Source organism: Castor canadensis, chromosome 1, assembly GCF_047511655.1.
Source record: "Castor canadensis chromosome 1, mCasCan1.hap1v2, whole genome shotgun sequence".
NCBI classification, from domain to species: Eukaryota; Metazoa; Chordata; class Mammalia; order Rodentia; family Castoridae; genus Castor; species Castor canadensis.
The window spans coordinates 204,380,925-204,393,397 of record NC_133386.1 but is presented as its reverse complement, the minus strand read 5'-3'; the positions used below and the strand labels follow the sequence as shown (position 1 = coordinate 204,393,397).

Here is a 12,473-nt window from a genome sequence, read left to right as displayed (position 1 = left end):
AAAAATGAAAGAGAATGAGGGTAGCCTTGTGATGGTCACCTCCACCTCCATTGAGCCATCCTTTATGGAGTGGCTACTGTGGCCCTGGTGCAGGAAGGCTGGGGCTCTTCCTGGAATCGCCTCAGTCGCCTGGCCTATCCTTCTCTCTCTCTCTCTCTCTCTCTCTCTCTCTCTCTCTCTCTCTCTCTCTCTCTCTCTCTCTCCTGGGAGAGCTTTTGCACTTGTTGTTCCCATGATCCACATTTTCTTACCTTGTTCATCATTCAGGTCTTTGCTTCTGCATCTGCATGCCTATGGCAACCTCAACTTCTCCTTTAAATCCTTTATTATTTATTTGTAGTCTTCTTTTTTTTCCCACCAGAGTAGCAGTACTCTGGCTTCAGGCCTGCCTGAGTAGTTGTCTTAGAAGTCACCTAACCAGCCTGTACCTCAGTTTCCCTTTGTGTAAACTGGGTACTACCATGTCCCCCATCTCTGGGGTTCATCGTAAGAAGCGAATGAGATCGTGCACCATAGTCCTCGTAACAGTGCCTAATGAGGGATGAATACATGTTACCCTCTTTATTGTTACTTTGTACACCTTATCCGACTGCAAAACCCGAGGGGCGGGGCTTTGCAATACCCCTGGAGTGGCGTTGTCTTGGTGTCTTCCTGCACCGCCTAAGCTCCTTGAGGACTCGGCTGCCTTTCCGTGCGGGTACAGCCCAAAGAGGGACGGGGTGGAAATACCACGGTGTCATGGGAAGGGTGGCACCTAGTAGGTACACAAGAAACAGCAGACAAATGCACGATCCCTCCCCTCCTCCCGTGTTGTAATGCTCGGGCTGCCCACATGGTCTTGAAGGGTGTATCAGCTCCCAGCGTCACCCATTCCCACAACAAAGAAACTCGCCTTCCCGAGGCCGCCTCCCCTCGGCGCACCCAAGAGGCGCAGTGGACGAGGAGTGTCCCCGGCCCCACGGACCGGCCCCCAGTGTCTGTCGCAGCTCGGGAGCTGTCCCTGGTAGGTGCAGGTGTGCGAGGGCCGGGGGCGGGCAAGGGCCCCGCGGGGCGGCAGGCGGCGCGAGAACTAGGTGGCGCCCGCGGGACGCACGGCGGCGCCGCCTCCACCGCGATTTAAAGGGCAGCCGGGCGGAGGGATCCCGGTGCCGACGCTCGCCGCGATCCCTCCGCCGCGAGGCGCAGCGACGGCAACGACGCGGTCGGTGCTCGCGAAACTGGCTCTTGTGCCTCCGCCGTCTGGAGCCGCGGCAGGGAACTTAATTCTGTCGCGGGTCTCTCCGCTTCCCTCCGCAAAATTCCGTCGAAGCCACCGCGGGGACTGGTACGGGGCAGGACCGCGTACACTCGGCGGCCAGCGTGGTGTCCCTCCGCCGTCCGCCGCGGACTCCTTTTCGTGTCCTTCCACCGGGCCCGGGCGGTGTCCGGGTGGCTCACCGGGGGCGACGACGCGTCTGCGGCGCGGCCGGCGAGCCTCCAGGGTTATGAAGTGAGAACGTCCGGGGACCGGAGGTGGCACCGTGCGGCGCGAGGACGCGGGACGCGAAGCCCCAGAGCCAGTGAATGCCTTTCAGATCCCGCGGCTGCGCGCGAGGCGGAGGTGCGGCCAGGGGTGGGGGTGGAGGGGTCGCGGAGCGGGGGAGGCCGAGCGCGGCGGGCCGGGGCCGGGACCGAGCGCGGGGCGAAGCGGCGTCGTCGGCGGCGGTCGGGTGGGGGCGGGGGGGGGCTCGGCCGGCGCGGACTCCTTTTTTCCCCTCAGCGGAGGGAGCGGGCGGTGCTGCGTCTGCGCCGCCATCTTGAATTTTACTCTCCATTTTTCTCTGGAATTATTTTTTGGTGATTAATTTTCTAAGGGGACGGGAAAGTGTGGCCCGGCAGCGCGGACGCCCGTCACAGCGGGCGGGGCAGGCGGGCCTCGGATGCGCCCCGAGCAGGACGCGGGCCGCGCCGGCGGTGAGCCGGGGAGGGCGGGCGCCGGGCGGTGGCGTAAGGGGCCGCGGCGGCCGTGCGGGGACCGGGCCGGGGCGAGCGGCCGCGGGGCGGGGCTGCGGGCCGGGCCGGGGCGGGCGGCCGCGCGGCCTGCAGTGGTGCCCGCGGCCGGAAGGGAGCGGTAGTGGCCGCCGGGCAGCGCCGGGTCCGGGCCGCGGCCGCACGAGGGGAGCAGCCCTGCCGCTCGCGATTGGGGGACTCTGTTTTCCCTCTTCTCCAATGGGCAGCCGTGAACCGCCTCGCCCAATCTGCTCCCGCCGCCGCGCTCAACTTTCGGTTGTTTTTGTTTTGGCACGAGCCTCCTTTCTAGTGTCCTTCGAGCACGCCCTGGGTCCGGCCCACCCTCTCCTTGTGCTGACCGCGTCCTCGCGCCGCTCCCTCCTCCCCTTTGTGCTGGCTCCACCGTCCAGTCCCTTCCCCTCGTCCCGCCCAAAGATGATGTGCCCGGGGTCACCCCCCACCTCCGGGACGTGTCTCCAAAGTGACAACTCGATCCTTCTTGCAGGACCGAGGTAGACACTAGCTGGGCGCTGAGACATCCCCCCCACCCCCGTGTCCAGTCCCGTTCCGCAGCTGTGGGTACCGATCCGTGGGGTGGTGAGACTTCAAGAACCCTGGGGAGTGGAGATGTGTTCTTTGCAGTTAGTTTTGAAGAACTTGCCTACTAGTTCACTCGGAGGGAGAAGTCTTAGCGAGAGTGGTGGGCAGATGGACTACTTTGCGATTCCTTGCAGCTGGAGCTCTTTAGACTTAAGCAATTTTGATACAAAGTTTAGTTAAGCGTGGGCTGATGGTCCGAGACGCGGGTCGTGTCTTTGGAGTACAGCTTCCAGCTGTAACTTACTCCCGTCAGCTTTTTATTGAGAGCACGCCTGTAATTTTTGGTAATTAGTAGTAGAAACATATGTCATTTCAAAAGGAGGAAGTCATTTTTGCCTGAAATAATTACAGATAATTCGCGCGTGTTGAAGCACACATTGAAGTTACTTGCTGTGGATACACGTTTACTGTGTAGCCCAAGGTTTAGCGACTTGAACTGCAGGTGTGGCCCTGTCACGTTGGAGCTTCCTGTAGTCTTAAGGTTAAAGTCCATAAACGATTTGATCTGGCACGTGTGGGAGCTCCAGCCCGTTTTTGAGGTTTTAACCTCTCAACACTGTACATTGTTCTCCCTCTCCCAAGTGCCCGGTGCCTAGTGCCTTTGGGCCTTCCCATCCCCACGCCCCTTTTCTGTCCCTGTATACACACGTCCTCCAAAAACTCCCCGTGAGAACGGACCCTGCTGCTGGCTCCTTGTGTTGGACGCCGCGCACTGAGGGACAGGCGCACACAGGATGCATGCTTCCTTTGCGTTCCCCAAGCGGTCACTGCACTGTGTGAGACTGGCTTGTCGGCTTTCTTCACAACTTGAGTCTTGCTTAGTCTTACTATATTTCGGGGAGTCGGTTCACAGTAGGTGCTCAGTAGTTGCTTGATGGAAGTGATAAATTACTCCTCTCCAAGTTGTTAAGCCTAATAATTTGTATTCAGTTTTTCAAAATACATCCATTTAATGGTATTAAAAAGCATTGTTGTGGAAAGTAACTTAGTTTGAGAGCAAAAGGCGTCTCTGTATACATACTTCTGAGAGTGGCACTCCATTCTTTGCTCATAACTTTTGAAACCAAAATCTATCAAAATCATTTCCAAGGGCTCTTTTTCTTTTCCGCTTCCTTCCTCTCTCCCGGCAAAGTGCCCTCCTGTCTGTATTTCCATCAGTGGCCCTGGCCATCCTGGGCTGCTATGCTACAAGGGCCAAGGCCTTACTGGGGAAGGGGAGGAGGTAGTGGAAGAGCCAGGGGGTTCGTGTGGGCGTCTGTGTGTCTTTGAACCTGAGTGTTTGTGTCTGAGCAGGGAGGAGTTTTGCTGGTGGGTGGAAATTGTTGGTTTGTAAATTTCCCCTTGGGTGGTATGAATCTGAGACCTGATCTGGTTTTCTACATGAGCATCACCTTGTGGTTTATAGATTGTGAGTATGTGGTGGGTTGTGTGACAGATACTTGTGTGTGGCATCCAAGCAACACCCTGTCATCAGGAATGCCTTTCCCATGGCTTGTGGAGCAAATTTTTCCAGATAAGTCACGGGCATTGCATTTGTCCTGCTGTGTACCATATGTGAGCTTTCCTTTCTCTCCATTCACCAAAATCCTCCTCCTCTGTGGGCAGGAGTTCCAGGACTGTGTCAGCACTAGACCACTCTGTTAGGAGCCTTCCACAAAAAAACAAAATGTTACGTGGTTACATGGTGTGTGAAGCGCATGCTTGGGGAGTTCTGTCCAACGCTGGCTAGCTAGTGCTATCAACAAAGACGTTTTATGTGCAAGGTGGAATTTTAATTTTTCAGCTAGATTTTTGTTACTTTTTTGTTACTGTTCGAAAGAAAATTTATCTTACTGACATATCTTGGCGTAGAAATGGGATTCGTTGCTATGTAGCACAAATCAAAATTATTGCAAGATAAAACTTACGAGCAGCTGATAAGTACTAGCAATTTTGCTCTTGAATAGATTGTCAGTTTTGTTCAAGGCTCTTAAGTAAGAAACATGGATTAAAACCCTGCAGCTTTAGTGGCTGAGTTCCTTAGCACATGCTGTAAAAGAAGGACTCCTGGTCTACAATCTCCTTTCCTCCTCCTCCTGCTATAGAAAACCCTCACAGATCTGTTCTTTTCTTAGTTCTTCCTGTAATTCCTTCTCTGCCCCAGAATTGTGTGTGTGTGTATTATTAGGGATTGAACTCAGGTTCTCACACAAACACTCTACCACTTGAGCCTCAAGCCCCAGCCCTCTTCCCTGTAATTCCACGTTTCCTGGATGGAAAGTGTCAACTTAGAGGAAAGGTACTGCTCGACAAATATCCATCCTGTCTTTATGTATTAGTATGATCGCAATTTTGCTTCGTCCTAATCAAGTTCAAGAAAAGCACTTTTCACTTGCAAACATACCTTGTTTTATTCCAAGATGTGTTCTCAGATTTTAGTCACGCACATCTTATTTTAAATGCATTACAGGGTTTTACTATTTTAAAGGCGTGCTATAGAGAGGGCCCATCTGTACAGTAAGACTCACCCCTGTTTATTTTTGTAAATCCATGCTAACTTCTAATGATAGTTTTTTTCTTTTTCTTTTTTAAAAGCTTTGGGAGGGAGGGTTTCCCCACATTGTTTAGAGCCAGTAAGTTAAAGTGTATTACCATTTGTGTCATTGATGATGGAACCAAAAATCATTTGCATTCACGTGTTGACCTTCATTATCTCTAAAATATTCTCACCAAACAGAAAAAATGCCAGTGGTTTCCACAGTCATTGACCTTCTAAATTTTGTCTTGCTTCACCATTTTCCTTCCATGGTGCCAAAGGTTTCCTAGGACAACCAGACAAGTTTGGTCACTCCCTGCTTCTGGCCTTAGGCAGCTGGAGTTGGAGCTAGCTGGTGTCTCTAGGAGACAAACCCCTTATCTTGCAGCTCCAGGGTCGTCTGAAAGTTGTGACTGCTGTATACACATGTGATTTGGCGAGTAGTTGAAGGAGCGTTAGAGTAAGTGTCAGTGTCTATGTGCCAGTCTAATCTCTGCGCTTTGTGTGAGACATTGGTGGAGCTGAGGCTCAGTTTCTGTAAAATGTCCAGACATTAATCTCTGAATCCCTAAGTTCTGCTTTATCTTTTCACTATTTTACTATTTCTAAGAACTGTTTTCGTCATACTTTGACATCTCTAACGGCTTATTTTGTTGATCAGAATTTTCTTGTAGTAGTTTTACCTCCTGTTCTAAACAGTGTAAAATATGTTACAATCAGTTGAGGTTTAGAGCTGAGAGACTAGCGAGTCTCAGTGCTCCCCAAATCTTGATTCTTAAGACCAGTATGGCTTCTGTTTGCCAGTTGCAAGATACCTTAGTTTCTATATTATGTAGCACACTAAAGAGAAAAGTAAATACACCTGGAAGCCTCTTTATTTAGGGACGATACATGTGCTCGAATATTGGAGTTAAACCCCAGATTGCAGTGTAAACATGAGAGTTTTTGGCCTAGCCTTACCACGTAATAGCAGTTGAACTTGAGAAAAGCAATTCATTTCTGAGCTTTAGCCTGCTGATTTGTAGTGATGATACCTGGCTGGGAGTCACATTGCATGGCAATGTGAACCTGTGCTGACATAGGTGTTGGCGTTTGGCTAACTTGTGCCGCCTTTGTAGGAACACCTGGTCAGCAGATTGTCAAGAGCACTGGCATTGCCTCAGGCTTTACACAAGCACTCTTCACTGAAGGGTCCCTGGGCATTCTGTTCTCCTTTCTACCTGGCTCTTTAGCTGCTCTTTTATTCACGTCCCTTCCTTGGATTTGGTCCCCACAAATCAGTAGCCGTGCTGTTTCCCTGCAAGTGGAAGCTCTCCTGCACCCTCTAGTGTCCCCTGGCTTGGACAGCTCCAGCACCATGAACAGTGCCGGGTGGCTCGCTGTCGTCCCCCAGTAATGTTGAAGCAGGTCTGTGGAATGGATCGTTTCCTCATCTGTGTTAACGATTCTTGCTTGGTTATTTTCTAACTCAGGGTAGTTTTCTTCATTAGAAAATCGGGATGATCATAGTAGGAGTGTCGCAGGACTTTGGTGGGAACACAGGACACAGTGCACGTGAAGTGATTGGTGCAGCTCTAGGAGCACAGTCAAGCAGTAGTGTGAAGTGGTGTCCAGGACGCCAGAGCAGGCAGGTGGTCTGTGTGTGTTGTGCCAGGATGGTGGCACTTGTGCTATGTGTGGGGCACTCCCAGTGCCAGTGTATGTTTCTCGTTCAGCTTGGTGCCTCCTCACTTCCTCTCCTTCCCCTCGCATTCAACTCCCCATCGTATAGCTGAAGGGATTTGTTTGGTTTCATGTACTATTGCTAACAAGGTATCTTGTCAGAAGTGAATTACTTCTGGCAAGTCACTTATGTACCTGAGCCTTCTTGGGCTTTTTGTTTGTTTTGAGGCAGAGTCTCACTATGTAGCCCAGGTTGTCCCCTTAACTCCAAATCCTCCTGCCTCAGCCTCCTAAGTGCTGGAATTACAGACATGTGCCACCACTCCCAGCTGAGCCTGTCTCTTTTTTTTTGCCTTTTGATATATTATTACTCAACGCCTTTTGCATTTTGAAAATAGTTTTTTTTTTTTCCCTACCTTGCAGTGCTGGATATTTCTAATAGGTTCCCCCCCCCCCTTCACATGGGCTAGGCAGAAAACAAACAGAAGTTTCATGTTTTTAGTTAGCTTTTTGACTCTGTGCTTGTCTTCGACTCATGATTTTCTGCTCCTCAGAAGGAAAGCACCCTCAATCCTGTCTCAACACACTTAGCACATATGGAACCACCACAGGCCCTGCTGGCGTGTTTTTGTTTTAGACATTTTCATATGGACTTTAGGTCTCACAGCACTGCACCCCACCAAGTCAGCCTGGGCACACACTACATGGGAATTTTAGTGCCTTCCCAACCTTCTCAGCATAAAGGTAACCAGTTCTTTGCCAGGGGTTCAGGACAGCCTTGTTCTGTTAGAGGCTGTGTTGTAGGAAAGCCTACAGTGGTCAAACGCTGGACTGTGGTGAATGCCTCTTGACACCACCCCAGAAGAGGATAAAGAAAAGAGCCCCTCTCTTTTCATCCACAACTTCCTGCAGTGAATTGAGATCGTGTTAAAGCATGTGGTAAGATGGAAAGTCCTTCTATCAACATTAATATTTTCAGCTGCATACTCTCTGGGTTCTAATATCTTAAGACACTCCCCTGAGTAGTGCCCTTCTCCCCAGATTTAGCAAATCCACTCTCCTCTTCCTGCAAGCCTGCTCTACACCCCCAACACAGCTAAGGGGGTCTTGCAGTCTTCCCAGATAAAACGCTCCTCCCACAGAAATAACTTGTTTCTTAAGCACACATCTACTTTGTTACCATGTTTGTATTCTCTCTTCCAACCTGGAGATTCTCTCTCTTCCCAACCACTGCTACTGTTGCATTTAACTTTCTAACTGCTCTCTGCTCTTATATCATGGTCTTCTGGAGGAGTCCTGTAGAGCAAGTTGAGGACATTTTCCAACCTCTCAGATCTGTAAAGCAAGAAAAACCTGCCTGTCAGAGTGTAGGACCTAGGTGACAGAATGAGCACAGGAGTGATGGAGATGCTGTCATTTATTGTTTTCAAAAATGGAGTTACGGTTCTTAAAAATCTATTTGACCAGATACACGGCAAACTCAGTTGTGCTGCAACCCACCTGTAATCCTGAACTGACACGTGGGGTGTAGCTCGTGGGATTTTGAATCATGTGCCCGTGTTTGTAATCACATCCTTCCCTTCAGGAGCAGGGTGTTCAGTTCTTCATGACTACCCCAGTCCTTTTCATTGTCTACAACATTTGTTGTTGTTGTTGTTGTTTTTTTGATGAGTGACATGAGGCAACTTTTCTTCTGTGGGAATCAGTAAGTGGTGAGTGGAAAGGCAGTTCTAGTGTATCTGGCTGATTTGCTTGCTTCCAAGATTACTTGGGAAGAAGGGGCAGTTAGAAGTCTTCATTAGCCATTTCTGCTGGTGTAGTCTGTGTACCAAACCTGGGAGGTGAGTCCTCTTTTCACATTACTGATGAAGTGTTAGCTTGGTTGCACAGCTAGATGAAGGTTGAGTGGGATCCACATGTTTTGACTCCAGAGCCGGATCAGTAACTACTGTGTGAACTGCCTCTGCCAAAACCCACCGCCTGGCAAATGAGACATAGCCTTTAAAATCCAGCCAGGAATCACCCCTCAGACATTTTCCCTTCTCCTTTCTCAGTGGGAATGGACTATTCTTTGAGGAGCTGTGGACTGTCGAGGCTGTGCTTGCAGGCATTCGGCAGCAGGTGGCATCTGTTTCTAGAAAAGTGGGATGCTGTTTGGGTCTTGGGAAACCAACAATGGAAGCATCCTTGATTTTATTTATAGTTACTAATAAGCACGTGGATCGGGTGGATAAATGGGTTTTGGGGTTTTTCTGATTTTACTGTTTTTTTCCAGAGTTTCCTTTAGTCATACCAGCTAAAACTTTTATTTTAAAAATACCTACCTAGCCTGTTGAAGACATGAAGTCTTTCCTAGGTAAAATCCATTGTAAACATACTGAATGTGGATACAGAAGAAACTCTGAAGGCTGGGATAGGGCTCAAGTCTTAGAGTGCCTGCCCGGTGCACGAAACACAGACACTGACGCAGTATTTCCTGCAGTGAGGTTTCGTTGCAGACCACTAGCCAGCCACACGTTGCCTGTGTCTCCTCGGAAACACAACCATAGTGGGTGTTTTGCTGTTTATAATGTACTAAATGAAAAAACCTAAATGGCTTTTATTGCAACTTTATAAATGCAAAATTGTCCCGTCTTCTACTGTGAAGGAGGACCATGGTTATCGGGCTTGGCACAGTCATTGGGAGCTAGGCTGTGCCTGAGAGGCCAGCTTTGTTTTCAGACTTTCTGTAATTCTGTGCCCGAGCCTCACACGTGCAGTCAAAGGGGAAAATCACTTTAAAAGTTTTCAATACCCGTTTTGAAGCGGGTTGGAATCTTTGTATTTGTGGAGTCTGGCAACTGCAGACCATTTCTCCTCTGGCTAACCTTTTCATGGTCTCCATAGCCATTTTCTGGGGCTGCTCTAGCAAACTGCCCCTCTCTTTGTGGCTTAGAACACAGACGTGAACTCTCACGGTTCTGCGGACCATAAGTTGACATCAGTTTCACTGGGTTCCGGTCAGGGGGTAGACAAGGCTGTGCTCCAGGGAAGAGTCTGTTCCTTCCCTCAGCTGGCTTCTGGCGACCACACTGCTGCTCTGGCCTCTTGCATGTGAGGTCCGGCCTCCCTCTGCTTTTCTTGCAAAGGCCCTTGTGAGGACGATAAGGACCACTTGGGTGATCCAGGACGATCTCTTCGTCACAAATTCCCTAAGTCAGTAGCACCTGCCACCACCCTCTTCCTCACACGGTAACAATCCCAGGCTCCGGGGCTCAGGGCCTGCTCAGTTGGGAACCATTTGTCAGCCTTCCTCCATCTCCTTTAGAATAGCGAGCTCAGCCAGTTTGCCATGGTCAGTGATTCTTAAAACTTTGTGCCAGCATCTCTAGCCATCACTTTATCCTGAAAGGCAGTGGGCGGGGTGCTGTTGAAGTATTCTTGATGCCAAGCCCATTCTCTTAGTGGTCCAGGTGAGGGCATGGCCACTGAGGGTGCTTGGGAGAGGCATTGCATTGGCCAAAGCAAAATGCACCTGAACTTGACCCTTGAAAACCTAGAGAAGGAGAGGGGGAGTGGCAGCCTCAATGCGACAGAATGGACACGGGCATTGGCTCTCAGTACGGAGAGACCTGTTCTTGCTACTGCGTTGGACACTCAGTTAGCATTTGCAGCAGTGAGACAGCTCTGCCTTAGGTGGAGGCATAATTGTGAATTTCAAGAAAGAAAAAGCCCCAAGGCTTTTCTCCTTCACGTCACTAGTGCTGGTGGGACCACTCTGACAAGTCAGCCAGCTGCTCAAGTGAGGTTGGCCTTTTTCATTTATTTTTTTTTTCCCTGTCCCAAGTGAGGTTTCTTTCTGACAGCAGTATCCACAGGAGCAAGTATGTACATGGTACTCTTCTAGAAATTATCGCATCAAACTGTGTGATAGTCTTAGTATACGGCACTGATCACAGATGCTTCTGGTAGCTCCGTAGAGCTTCTTATATCGGCCTACTCACCGGAATATTGCTGTAGGATATCTTTGAGCCTTGGATATGATGACTGCAGATGGACTTAGAATAGCCATTAGTAAAGACTGTCTTGGAATTCTTTGCTGTATTGAGTTGTAGAATTCTGTTTTAATTTGAGATTTGGAAGAACGATCTAAAGACCAGTTGGGCTTATATGTAGCTTTTAGTTTTGAAAATAGAAAGAGGATGTGATATGAACGGACCTGTTATATGCCCAGTCTTGTGCTAGCTTCCAGGAATACAAAATTGTACCTCACTTAGTTTTCGCTGCAGTGGGGACAGCAGGTGTGTTATCAAATAGTCACCAAGAAGTGCTTGCAGCCATGAGAAGCACCATAGTAATGGAAGGGGTTAAGGTGTGTGCCATGTACATCTGTGAAGTAGAGGACCTGGGCAGGGGCTAGTGAACAGGTTGGCCTCATCTTAGGTACAAAGGCCCTGGGATGGGAAGCTGCCAACATGCTTTACTTTCCTGTTTATACATGTCATTAATTTTTTTCTTATGAAAGTAACACATGCTCATTTTGAAAAATTGAAAGCTTCTCAGGTGAAAGTTGCTGTGATCTTACTGTTCGGAGATGACACTGTTATCTTGTGTGTTGTTTTCTTACCGAACTGAGTCACTTGAAAGATGTTTTTTTAATTTGCTTTTGTGAATAAAGATTTCCAGAAGCCCTCTCACACTAGAGCCTGCTTTTTAAGATTGTGTGCTAAGCATTTATTTACCAGCCATCTGGGAATTGTGCCCCTACACTGGGTAATTTCTCTAAGGTAGCTGTCCGCACACAAGTCCAGCATGCTTAACTGGCTGAAGAGTCCTTGGCAGTGCCACAGGAGTCACATTAAAATTCTTGATAGTCATTCAGAATCAGTGTTTTTATTTTTCTGACAGATTTTTAAAAATCCTACTTTGTGTGGGACATTAAACCAGAAGGTGTCTTGTCTTTAAGGTAAGAAGGATTTTGGACCCTGATTTCTCAAAGTGGGCACAATCTGTTAACCCACACACTGCTAAGCCCTCTTCTCTCTCCCGTAAAGGGCCTTGACATTTGTTGAGGACCTGTGAGCAGGCCGTCTATGTGAACAGGCACACTTCCTGAGACAACTGTGATTTCTTCTGAAACTTGTCAAACTATCAAGGCTTTTGTGTTTTTTCGAAGCATACGTATATTAAAAAAATTAAGTCATCCCATCTCCCCAGAGATAGCTGTGGTGGTGACTGGGAGGGACCACATCCTGGCGGCAGTGTGAGGGGTGCTGTTACCTTATTGCTATTATGGTGTGATTAGGACCTTCCTTTTTAATTTTTTGGGGGTTTTGTTGCTTTTTCTTTTTTAATTTTTTGAGATAGGGTCTCACTACGTATCCCAGATTGGCTTTGAATTCACCCTCTGGAGTGCTGGAACCACAGGCTACCATGCCTGGCCTTCCCCTTGAGTTCTTGAAATCTTTCCTTCTCTAAAGAGATAGCGTTTTAGCAACTCTCCCTGTGCTTCCCATTGATTCTAAACTCCGCCCTGCCCCCATTTTGTGTTTAGTACTGGGATCTGATGTGCACTGTTGACCAGGAAAACCATGGAGCATTTCCCTTCCCTCTTGGTGTCGGTGTTGGTAAACCCCTGGGGACAGTACTGCCCATCTCAGCACATAGTGACTGTGTGTTTCCTTAGTACCTCGTTGCGTCATTTTGTGAACACTCACAAAAATAGAGC

The 12,473-nt window shown here is 49.0% G+C and overlaps 1 protein-coding gene across 3 annotated transcripts in view; it reads left to right on the top strand.

Annotated features, from left to right (window-relative positions):
- Positions 1-849: 849 nt before the first annotated feature.
- The window catches only part of Kmt5b (lysine methyltransferase 5B), a 51,891-nt gene continuing 40,267 nt past the window's right edge, over positions 850-12,473 (top strand). Inside the window, exon 1 of one of the 3 annotated variants that reach the window (XM_074050457.1) lies at positions 850-1,003. The gene's annotated coding sequence lies outside the window, so the exon portion shown is untranslated. Of the gene's footprint in view, positions 1,004-1,157; positions 1,601-1,803; positions 1,954-12,473 lie in introns of those variants that run through there. The other 2 variants (XM_020172472.2, XM_020172473.2) reach the window with 2 other exon arrangements.